The following is an 11,966-nucleotide window of genomic DNA, read 5'->3' as shown; positions in this document are numbered from 1 at the left end:
AAGATTGGCCAGAGCATCGCCCTGAATGCAAGCTAGATGTCTTAAAATTGGCTTGATCGTCCAGGCCGATCTCACGATTGTCCAGGCCGATCTCACAATCATCCAGACCGATCAGTTCAAATCAGAAGAAAATCGTCCAGAGCATCGCCCTGAATTTGTGCTGGCCGATAATTTGTGCTGGCAGATATTTATCATCCAGAAGTAACTAAAGTTTTTGAATAGATCATCCTGGCCGATCCTGCAATCGTCTAGGACGATGTGATTGTATCAATCATCCTTAATTACTTTCTTGATTTGTCTGATTAATTAAGGCATAATTGTGAATATCATCCAGGCCGATCCAAGATCGTCCTGGCCGATTGCAAAAAATACAGAATACCTTAATTGTTTATGATAGTAATTTCTTTCTGTTTTGAGCTTATAGTCCTGGCCGATACACGTATCACCCAGGATGATCTGTTAATGACGGCTTCCTTAATTAAGAATCCTGAATAGAATCTCTATTTTAAGCTAGATCGTCTAGGCCGATACAAATATCGTTCTGGCCGATGTGTGTAAAAATAGAAATTCTAAGTCTCTCAAGTGTGTGTGTAGGGTTACTTAGCATCAGACTCTTTGAACATTTTAAATAGACTCAAGAAGAGAAAACAAAATTACATACTGACTCAACCCCCTATGCAATCTTGAACTGGCTTCATTTGTTCGTCCGATCTTTGATTCCTGAAAAGTTAGAAGTAATAGGTAGTCCAAGAGAATTAATAGTGTTTTTCAATCATCAAAACATAAGTCATGAAAAATAAATTTGTAACACTTTATAGTATGCAAAGTCTAATAGCACTCTAATGGCTTCTAATCTAGCTACAGGGGCAAAAGTCTCCTCAAAGTCTATCCCTTCTATTTGGTTATATCTTGCTTTATTCCTAACCACCACTCTAGAATCATTCACCTTATTCTTAAAGAACCACTTTTTTCCAACTACACTTTTCCCTTAGGTTTTTCTACAAGCTCCCAAACATCATTCCGAACAAATTGATTCAACTCCTCTTGCATAGCCAAAATCAAAACTCATCAGTAAGGACTTGGTTTATGTTGGTGGGTTCAGTCATTGAGATAAAGGCAGAGTGGTTCACCTCCTTCCTAAGTCCATGTTTAGTCCTAACTCCATCAGAAGGGTCTCCTAAGATCAAATCCTTGGGGTGACTTGTAGAGTATCTCCAATCTTTAGGCAAGGTGTGTGATGGTCCAACCCTTTCCTCCAGATCTATATTTTCTACTCCTTGGGTGACATCTCCTACTCCTTCAATGTTTTGGTGACCTACTCCCTTCTCCAAATTTTCTACTCCAGTGGAAATCTCTCCAACATCATCATCATCCTTAACTCTAGGCTTTTTAGGATCAGACTCATCAAATACTACATGTGTAGTCTCTTCCACCATCAAAGTCCTCTTGTTAAACACCCTAAAAGAGTTCCCAACACTAGAATATCCTAAGAACTCTCTTTCATCAGATTTAACATCAAATTTATCCAAGTGAAACTTCTCATTGTTGTGAATGAAAACCTTACAACCAAAGACATGAAGGTGGAAAAGATTGGGTGTCCTACCCTTAAGGATCTCATAGGGTGTCTTATCTAGTTTGGCTCTAAAATTCACCCTATTCAACACATAATAAGCTATGTTAACCGCTTCAGCCCAAAAGTATTTTGGAAGTGAATACTCAGCATGCATGGCTCTAGCGGCTTCCACCAAGGTCCTGTTCTTCCTTTCAGCTATCCCGTTCTGCTGAGGGGTCCTAGGAGCTGAGAAGTTGTGGCTAATCCCCTTGTCCTCACAAAAATCTCAAAATCTTTCATTCTCAAAATCTCCCCCATGGTCACTATGGATGGTCAAGATCTCACAACCTAGCTTTTTTTAAATCCAAGTAGAAAATGTTTTAAACTCTTCATAAGACTCATGTTTATGTGAAAGAAATCTAGTCCAAGTGAACCTCGAGTAGTCATCAATAATCACCAAACCATAGACTTTTCCTCCCAAGCTGGTAGTACTAATGGGTCTAAACAAATCCATGTGAAGGACTTCTAAAGGTCTAGAGGTGCTAATGTCCTTAATGGGGTGAAAGGTGGAGTGGACTTGCTTTCCTAGTTGGCAGGCATCACAAAGGTTGTCTTTTGAAAGCTTGAGTTTGGGGACACCTCTAACTTGGTCTTTTTGGGTCACTTTCCTAAGGGTTTTCATACTTCCATGACATAATCTCTGGTTCCATAACCATGAATCATCAACAATTGGTTTTAAGCAAAATGATGCAGCACATTCAATATTATTTAAATCAAGCATGTACACATTGTTGATCCTCTTTCCCTGCAAAATATTGTTGTTACTTAAACTTACAATGCATGAATTTGCAAAGAATTGCACGATGAAGCCTTTGTCATAGAGTTGACTGATGCTGAGGAGGTTGTGTTTTATTCCATCTACAAGTTAAACATTTTCAATCATAAGGTTCCTAGAATTATCAATTATACCTTAGTCTACCACCTTCATGGTGGTGTTATCTCCAAGAGTAACCTTGCCTACAGTCCTGGACTCCAGCATAATAAATTGATTGGCATCACTAGTCATATGTCAAGAGCATCCGCTGTCCAGGTACCACATACTCTCATGAGGCCTTTTATGATAGCCCACCTACAAGATCATCAAATGTTAGATATAGGAACCCAAATAGGTTTGGGTCCCTTCTTTTGAAAAGTAGGATGAAATGCATATGTGGTATGCTATAAATCACGCTCCTTTGGTCTCCACACCCAATCTGTACTATGGTGAACAGTGCAAGTGTGTGAGATGTGTTCTAGCATGCCACATGAAAAACATCTAAAACCTAGAAAAAGATTCCTTAAATTGCTTGAGTTATAATGCCTCTTCCTAGGTTTTGGCTTTCGATCAAGTGTTGGTGTCGTCCTAGTTTTCTTAAATATATCCAATTCATTTTTAATCCTCAAGTTAGTACTTTTTAAGGCATAATTATCAATCCTCAAATTTTTCTCCATCACTGTAGAATTCTTAAAATCAGATTCAAGTGAGGTGTGTGTGGCTCTCAGTGACTCATGCTCTTCAATTAATTCACAAAGCTTTTTGTTTAACTCATCAAATTCATTAAGTAGAGTCATGTGATTTGAATCAATTGTAGAATGATCTTTGAGAATAACTTCATGCTCTTTTTATAAATTCAAAAATTCCAATTTCAAGCTAGTATGTATTTTCTTAAGTTTCCTATATGATACATGAATTTTTTCAGAAACTTTAAGAAGTTGATCATAGGAAAGTTCACATACCACTTCTTGATCAAGATTATCGTTTTCCATTAAGCACAAGTTTGTTGTCTCATCTTCTGGTTCCATCTTCGATGAATCTGATGTAGAATCCGCCCAAAATGCCTTTTGGAGTCTCTTATTATCATTTCTAAGCTTGGATTTCTCCTCACTCTTTTCCTTGCTTGTGTGCGTCTTAAGTGTAGGGCAATCCACTTTCACGTGTCCTTGCTTCCTTCATTCATTACAAACAACATCAGAAGAACCTTTAGAATATTTATTATCCTTACCTTTTCTCCAATTTTGATGATTCTTGTGCTTCTTCCTTAGAAAGTTTTTGAACTGCCTTGTGATTAAGGCTAGAAAGTTTTTGAACTGCCTTATGATTAAGGCAATGTCATCGCTCTCAGACCAAGAAGAATCAAAATTTGTGTTGTTGGCCTTCAATACCACAGTTTTCTCTTTCTTTTTCTCACCTGCATCAAGATTTTTTTGATTCACCCCTTGCTCGTAAGCAATGAGTGAGCCAAGTAAGTTATCAATCGAATAGGTGTTTAAATCCTTAGATTCAGTTATAGAAGTGATTTTAGCATTAAAAGAGGAAGGAAAGCATCTTAATATTTTGTTCACTTTTTCATAGTTTAAAAAGTTCTCTTCCCAAGGCATGCAAAGAAGTTATAATTTGAGTAAATCATGTATACATATTAGAAATTTATTCAGAAGGTTTCATACGAAAAAGTTTGTAGTCATGCAAGAAAATATTCAAACGAGATTGTTTCACTTCATTAGTTCCTTCATAAGTAATGTATAACCTATCCCAAATCTCTTTTCCAGTAGATCAAGTAGAAACACACATGTAATCCTCAGACTTTAAAGCATAAAAAAAATAGTTCAAACACTTCATATTCAATTGAGCTAAATCTCTTTCATCGGAAGTCCATTCAGTAAAAGTAACTTCAGTTTTAATTCCATTAATTTCATGAGAAGGTGGAAAATTTCCTTCTTTAATAAGCATCCACATGTGATAGTCAGTTGATTGCAAAAAAGTAGACATGTGAGTTTTCCAAAAATCAAAAGGAAGGTTGTCAAACAAAGGAGGTCGTGTAATAGAATATCCTTCAGTTGTATTACGATTCCCAAAGTTAGCCATTGGTCTAAATTCAAAAAGTTTTTAAACTAAGTTTTTATGAATCCCGCTCTGATACAACTTTGAAAGTTCGTTAGGGATGTTAGGCCCTATGAACTAGTCCCGAGTCAACCAAGAGGGGGGGGGGGTGAATTAGTATTTTTTTAAAATTCTTTAAAACCAAGAACAAATATCACAAACCAAAATCACCACGGAAAAACAAGTGTGGAAAATTATAGTGCGGAAGCAGTGAAAAGAACACAACGATTTATAGTGGTTCGATCAACTTGACCTACGTCCACTCCCCGAAGGTGCCCTTCGAGTATTGGACTACCAACGTGACTCTCCTTTAGCCCCCACAGCTCGGAAGAGAAGCCCTTACAAAACACCTCCTTTTTGTCACACCCGGCAAGGCAGAGAACCCAACTTCATTTGCTTCCTCCTGAAGCAGGCAGAACCTCGATCGATTGCTGAAGCTTACCTCTCCCAACCCTTCCAACGATAAGAGACTCTAGGGAAGAAGAAGTGGAACAATGCTTGGAGCAACCCTTGTGAACCCCCTCAGAAGCTCCCCCTCATATGATCCTCTCTCTCTCCCTCTCTCCCTCTCTCCTTTAGGTTTTCTCAGGTCAAGACAGCAGCCAAGGATCTCTCAAAAAATGTTGAACAAGAGCTCTTAAATAGAAGAGATTTAAAGGAGCTCATTAATTGCAAGTTGCCGACTTTATCGTCTAGGATGATAATAATATCGTCCTGTACGATTAGTTCAAAACACAGATGATTAGCCAGAACATCGCCCTGAAGATGATCTGGATGATTGAAAATTGGCTTGCTCATCCAAGTCGATCTCATGATCATCCCGGACGATTAGTTCAAGTTAGAGGAAAATCATCCAGAGCATCGCCTTAAATTCGAGCTGTTCGATCCTAATCGGCCAGGAGCAACTTAGGGTTTTTGAATATATCATCCTGGCCGATCCTACGATCGTCAAGGGTGATGTGATCGTATCAATCATCCTTAATTGCTTCCTTAATTGCTGGATAAATTTAGGCATAATTGTGCCATATCGACTAGGCCGATTTCCAAAAATACAGAATACCTAAATTGATCATGACGACTATTTCTTTATGTATTGAGCATATCATCCTGGCCGATATAAGTATCGTTCAGGCCGATAAGTTAATTACGGCTGCCTTAGCTAAGAAATCCTAATTAGAACTTCTATTTTGAAATCGATCATCCAGGCCGATATAAATATTATCCGGGATTATGTGAGTAAAAACATAAATTCTAAATCTCTCAAGTGTGTGTGTGTAGGGTTACTTAACATCAGTCACTTTAAACATTTATAATTGACTCAAGAAAGGAAAAAAAAGAAAATTACAGACTGGCTCAACCATAATCTACCCAGTCTTGAGTTGATTCTGATTTCCGTGCTGATTCTAATTTTCGTCCGATCTTTGAGTCCTGAAAAGTCAGTAGAGAAAAGGCAGTCATATTGTTTGCTATCTTCAAAACCATAATTTATGAAACCGAATCTGCAACATCCTTAAGGACCCGAATAGCTTCCTGCAGTTTAATATATTTGATCATAATATGCTCAATATCTTCTTCTTCATTGCAATCTCTAGGACATCTTGAATACCGGTGTAACCTTCTATAAACCAGGTATTAACAAGTTGGTAATGCACCATGGAAAATCCTCCACCAAAACATTTCCACTTTAGGCATAAGTTTAATTTTTCCAATCGAATTCCAGTAGTTGGCTGTACATTGATTATGTAACATTGCTTCACATACCATAGAGGATACAGATTTTCCATATTTCTGCATAATCAATTCAAGATATTCTCTTTCATTTTTAGATGATAATAATATCATCCTGTACGATTAGTTCAAAACACAGATGATCAGCCAGAACATCGCCCTGAAGATGATCTGGATGATTGAAAATTGGCTTGCTCATCCAAGTCGATCTCATGATCATCCCGGACGATTAGTTCAAGTTAGAGGAAAATCGTCCAGAGCATCGCCTTGAATTCGAGCTGTTCGATCCTAATCGGCCAGGAGCAACTTAGGGTTTTTGAATATATCATCCTGGCCGATCCTACGATCGTCAAGGGTGATGTGATCGTATCAATCATCCTTAATTGCTTCCTTAATTGCTGGATCAATTTAGGCATAATTGTGCCATATCGACCAGGCCGATTTCCAAAAATACAGAATACCTAAATTGATCATGACGACTATTTCTTTATGTATTGAGCATATCATCCTGGACGATATAAGTATCGTTCAGGCCGATAAGTTAATTACGGCTGCCTTAGCTAAGAAATCCTAATTAGAACTTCTATTTTTAAATCGATCGTCCAGGCTGATATAAATATTATCCGGGATTATGTGAGTAAAAACATAAATTGTAAATCTCTCAAGTGTGTGTATGTAGGGTTACTTAACATCAGTCACTTTAAACATTTAGAATTGACTCAAGAAAGGAAAAAAAAGAAAATTACAGACTGGCTCAACCATAATCTACCCAGTTTTGAGTTGATTCTGATTTCCGTGCTGATTCTAATTTTCGTCCGATCTTTGAGTCTTGAAAAGTCACTAAAGAAAAGGCAGTCGTATTGTTTGCTATCTTCAAAACCATAATTCATGAAACCAAATCTGCAACATCCTTAAGGACCCGAATAGCTTCCTGCAGTTTAATACATTTGATCATAAAATGCTCAATATCTTCTTCTTCATTGCAATCTCTAGGACATCTTGAATACCGGTGTAACCTTCTATAAACCAGTTATTAACAAGTTGGTAATGCACCATGGAAAATCCTCCACCAAAACATTTCCACTTTAGGCATAAGTTTAATTTTTCCAATCCAATTCCAGTAGTTGGCTGTACATTGATTATGTAACATTGCTTCACATACCATAGAGGATACAGATTTTCCATATTTCTGCATAATCAATTCAAGATATTCTCTTTCATTTTTAGTTTTAATGTCAACCTGACAAATAAGTTTGGCAAGCTCAGAGCCCATATTTTGCTTCAGCTTTTTAGAATTCCAGCAACCATTAACAATAATGTTATCAATCGCGAAATCTCCAATATCATTAGTGATGAAAGTTGGCCATTTGATAATGCTTTTGTCCAGGATCCAACAGTCATGTAGCATGTTAATTGATTTTCGATCTGATATTGACCATCTCACAATAGACTTCAAAGAGTTCCATCCATTTAACACAATTTTCCAAGCAAAAGAACCATTTTTTAACCCTGTTTCATCATCAAACAGGAATCCGTATTTAGGAAAAAGGACCTTATAAAGTAATGATTCTTTGTCTTGAATATATCTCCAAGCTATCTTAGCTCTTAGTGGGCAAACCTTGTTAGCACAAGAATGAAGTCCTCTACCTCCCCATTTAAGAGGGAGGTACATGACTTGCCAGTTTACGAAATGAATTCCATGCTTCCTATTAGATTTGTTCCAAATAAAACTTCTACTAATTTTATCAACTTCATCAAGTATGCTTTTATGAATCAATGATTTGGTGCTATGGAAGATGGTAAAAAAAAGTAACACAGATTTTACCATCATTACCTTCCCGGCCAAAAACATCAAATTACTTACCCAAATGTTTGTAAATTTAAGGGCTTTATCAATGATGAATTAAAAATCATTTCCAGTCAATCTTCTAAGAGCCAGTTTCACTCCAAGATAATTGTTCTCTTTAACAACTTTGAACTTCAAGATCAAGGCAATCCGTTTTTTCATTCTTCTATTTACCATCATACTAAAAAGAAGAGAAGATTTGAATTCATTAATATTAAGACCTGTCCAGTCAAAAAATCTTTTCAAAATCCCCTTCATCTCCTTAATGTTTTGAGGCTTTATATCAGTAAAAATGATCACATCGTCTGCATACAACAAATGAGAAATCCTTGGGCTATTGTTGCTCACCTGAATGCCTAAAGAAGCTTCCTTCTCCATGAAAGCATTGGTTAATAATTGGGAGCATAGGATAAAAAAATAAGGGGACAATAGACACCCTTGACGGAATCCACTATAAGCAAGAATCCAATTTAAAGCATTACCATTAATTAAAATAGAGAATTTAGGGTCTTTGACACATTCCAAGATAAGATTTGAAAATTTGGATGGAAATCCAAAATATTCCAAGGCTTTTTTAAGAGACGGCCACCCCATCGAGTCATAAGCCTGCTCCAAATAAATTTTAATAGAAACAAAGCCTTTAGAAGATTTAGAGTAACTGAATTTGTGCATGATCTCTTGAGCCACCAAAACATGATCCGTCAGTGATCTCCCCTTCAAGAAAGCTGCTTGTTCATTGGAGATGATTTTTGGAATAATAGAAGCCAATCTATTCATGATAACTTTAGCCACCACCTTATAGATTGTATCTCAAAGACTAATTGGTCTGTAGTTGCAAGGATATACCGGATTTTCCACTTTAGGAATAAGAACAATGAGAGTTTCCTTCCATCTAGGATCCATCTCAGAATTTTCAAAGAAAAAATTCACCGCATTCTAGAAATCCTTCTTAATGATCTCCCAATAAGCCTTGCGGAAGGAATATGTAATACCGTTTTTTCCTGGAGATATAGGGTTGGAACTATGCTTAATAACATCTTCAACTTCTTCTATAGAGAAAGTCTTGTTAAGCAGATTTACATCATCCTCTTTTAAGGTATCTCTCGGTTTAGGCCAGCCTTGCAAAATATAATTTATGTTTTTCCATTTAGCTTTGAAAAGCTACACAATGATATCTTCAATTTTGTTTTGATCTTCCACTATCTCCCCTTTACCATCTTTAATTTTATTGATGAAGTTTGAATTTCTCCTCGCCGTTGCAAAAGACTGGAAAAATTTAGTGTTATGATCTCCCTCTAATATCCACTTGACTTTAGCTCTTTGCCTCTACCAAGAGTCTAACCGGGCAAGTACAAAATTGAATTCTGTCAGTTCAACTTTCAATTTCCATATTTCCTCTTCCGAGATGCCTATCTCTACAGCTTCTTTGGTTTGCAACTCTTCTATCTCCTTCAGAAAAGAGTCTTTTTGCTGTAATAGATTTAAAGGCTTAGCTTTGTTCCAGTAGTATAAGGCCTTCAAAGACCTATTCAACTTATTATTCAGGATTTTAAAGCTGCTGCCCACATAATTTTTCAGCCATACAGCCCTTACAACGGCAGCTGATGCTTTGATAGCAACCCAACGATCTTCAAATCTGATAACTTTTCTGAAAGTAGATTAGATACCCAATAAGTTAAGGAGAATTGGGCAATGGTCAGAAGCAACCCGAGGCAAATGCCTCATCAACAATCTATGAGAGGGAAAAATAGTAGTCGAATTCAAATATCACCTATCCAATCTTTCAAGAATACGATCCTTCCCTAATTTATTATTACACCAAGTAAATCTTGGGCCTAAGAACCCAACTTCATGCAAATCATTATTAAACAAGAAGGTTTCCATCTCCTTGGATCCAAGGGAAAAACTGAATCTTTTCCCTCCCCTTTTGTCTTCTTTAGAAAGAATACAATTAAAATCTCCTCCTATTACCATCGGTAAGTCCTTGGAAGAGTAAGCTTTTATTTTTTCCCAAATTTCTCTTCTCTTGTAAGCATCCTTGTTCCCATAATAGGAACAACATGCCAACTCCCTTTGTTATAAACTTCCATATCACCAATCAAAAATTGGTTAGAAGATTCCAAAACACAAAATTTAGCAACATTTCTCTTCCATAAAAGAATAATCCCTCCAGAAAGCCCTTCAGAAGGAATATGAAAGAAGTCCCAATCCGGACCAATAAGATTGTCCACATCCTTTCTATCCATAGTAGCAACTTTAGTTTCTAATAAACCAAAAAAGAAAACATCATAGTTTTTCACAATATCTACAAGATATAGAGAAGCCTTTCTCTTTCTGGCTCCTCTACAATTCCAAAATGCAATTGATGACATTAATGGAATTGAGGGGATGCCATCCCCACCTTATCCCCTTACAACCTCCTACTTCTAGGAGCCAAATTAATTGGCCCAAACCTTTGAGTTGTTTGGTACCTTTCTTATTTAAAGAAGCTTCTACTATGTCACTTGAAACAATATTGGCATTAACTTTTTTCTTCTCAGTAATACAAATAGCCAAATCATCTTTCTCAGCTGTAGAATGATGCTGAATTGATTCTTGAGGTAATTTAATTTCCCTTTCTTCTAACAGGTTATTCAAAACTTCAAATTTGTTTTCGGTGATAGCAACTAAATTGGATACAGAATCCATACCTGATTTAGTTTTCTGATTACTGAACAGAGACTCCAATTGCTCTACCGGAACAATTTCTCTGCTTTTACTGAGATTTAAATGTCCATCAGATAGATCAAGATCAGGTAGAGCTGAATGCAATTCTTTTCCCACCTCCTTGAGAACAGTTGTATTGTTAGACTCCATAGATTTCATCTTGTTCAAATCTATATTTTTAAAGTCAGAATTGCTGGCAAGACGTTGGAAACCTTTCTTATTATTTCTACTATTTTTCCTCCCATAGTTTACATGAACCCAAGGTCCATAGCTTTCTCTGACTTCTGAAGAACCATCAGTAACAGGCTTACTGATGACTTCTGCTACTTTCTATTTTGAAGGAACTTCATCCTGGATAGGATCAAATTTGCTATTTAAACAGTCTTTTTTTAAGTGGTCAATCAATCCACATCCAAAATAGAAATTAGGAATTCTTTCATACTCTATATTCTGATAAAATCTTCCTGTGCTACCTTCCACCCAAACTCCTACAGGGAGTTGTTCTCAAGTTTAATGCGCATACAAACCCTTCCAAACTCACGTCTTCCCCACTAAAACATATTCCTATCAATGAGAAGGGGCTTCCCAACCAAGTATGCTATTATGCAGTCATTCAATTCATCCCAGAATTGTAAGGGAAGATTTGGCATCCTGATCCAGACAGGAGATGTCAAACCGTTTAAGGGTTTCGGTGAGAAACTCGGCGACCATCTATCTACTCCAATGATCTGACCTCTAATGAACTACGACCCAGTAGTAATCACAGCTTCCAATGGCTCTTGATCATAAAATGAACATAAAACCAAATCCATTCCTAATGTTGTTAGATGAAATTTCCCATACATAGCCCATTGCCTTCTCAGTTAATCACTAATAACTGGGAAAGGGATGTTACCTCCGAATACCTTAATCACAAGAGAATTATGTAATTTTTTTGAATTCTCTAATTCCTTTTGTAAACAGAGCTTCACTATTTTTCCTTCATTCAACAGATAATCACCAAGATTAAGATTCTCCACCTTAATGTTTTCCTTCCTGCTCCAGGCATTAGGTCGAACATTAATGATAGGTCTTGGAAAAATTATAATTACTCCTTCCACGCAATCTCCCAGTTCACCAAAGTTGCAACTCCTGACTTTCAGGAGGTCAAGTCGAGTGTCTACATTATCATCTTCCATTCTCTTATCCTCAGTAGCAGGATAAGGATTCACATTTGC

Source organism: Dendrobium catenatum, unplaced genomic scaffold (genome assembly GCF_001605985.2).
Source record: "Dendrobium catenatum unplaced genomic scaffold, ASM160598v2 fragScaff_scaffold_1728, whole genome shotgun sequence".
Lineage (NCBI taxonomy): Eukaryota > Viridiplantae > Streptophyta > Magnoliopsida > Asparagales > Orchidaceae > Dendrobium > Dendrobium catenatum.
Note: the sequence above shows the minus strand (reverse complement) of the source record.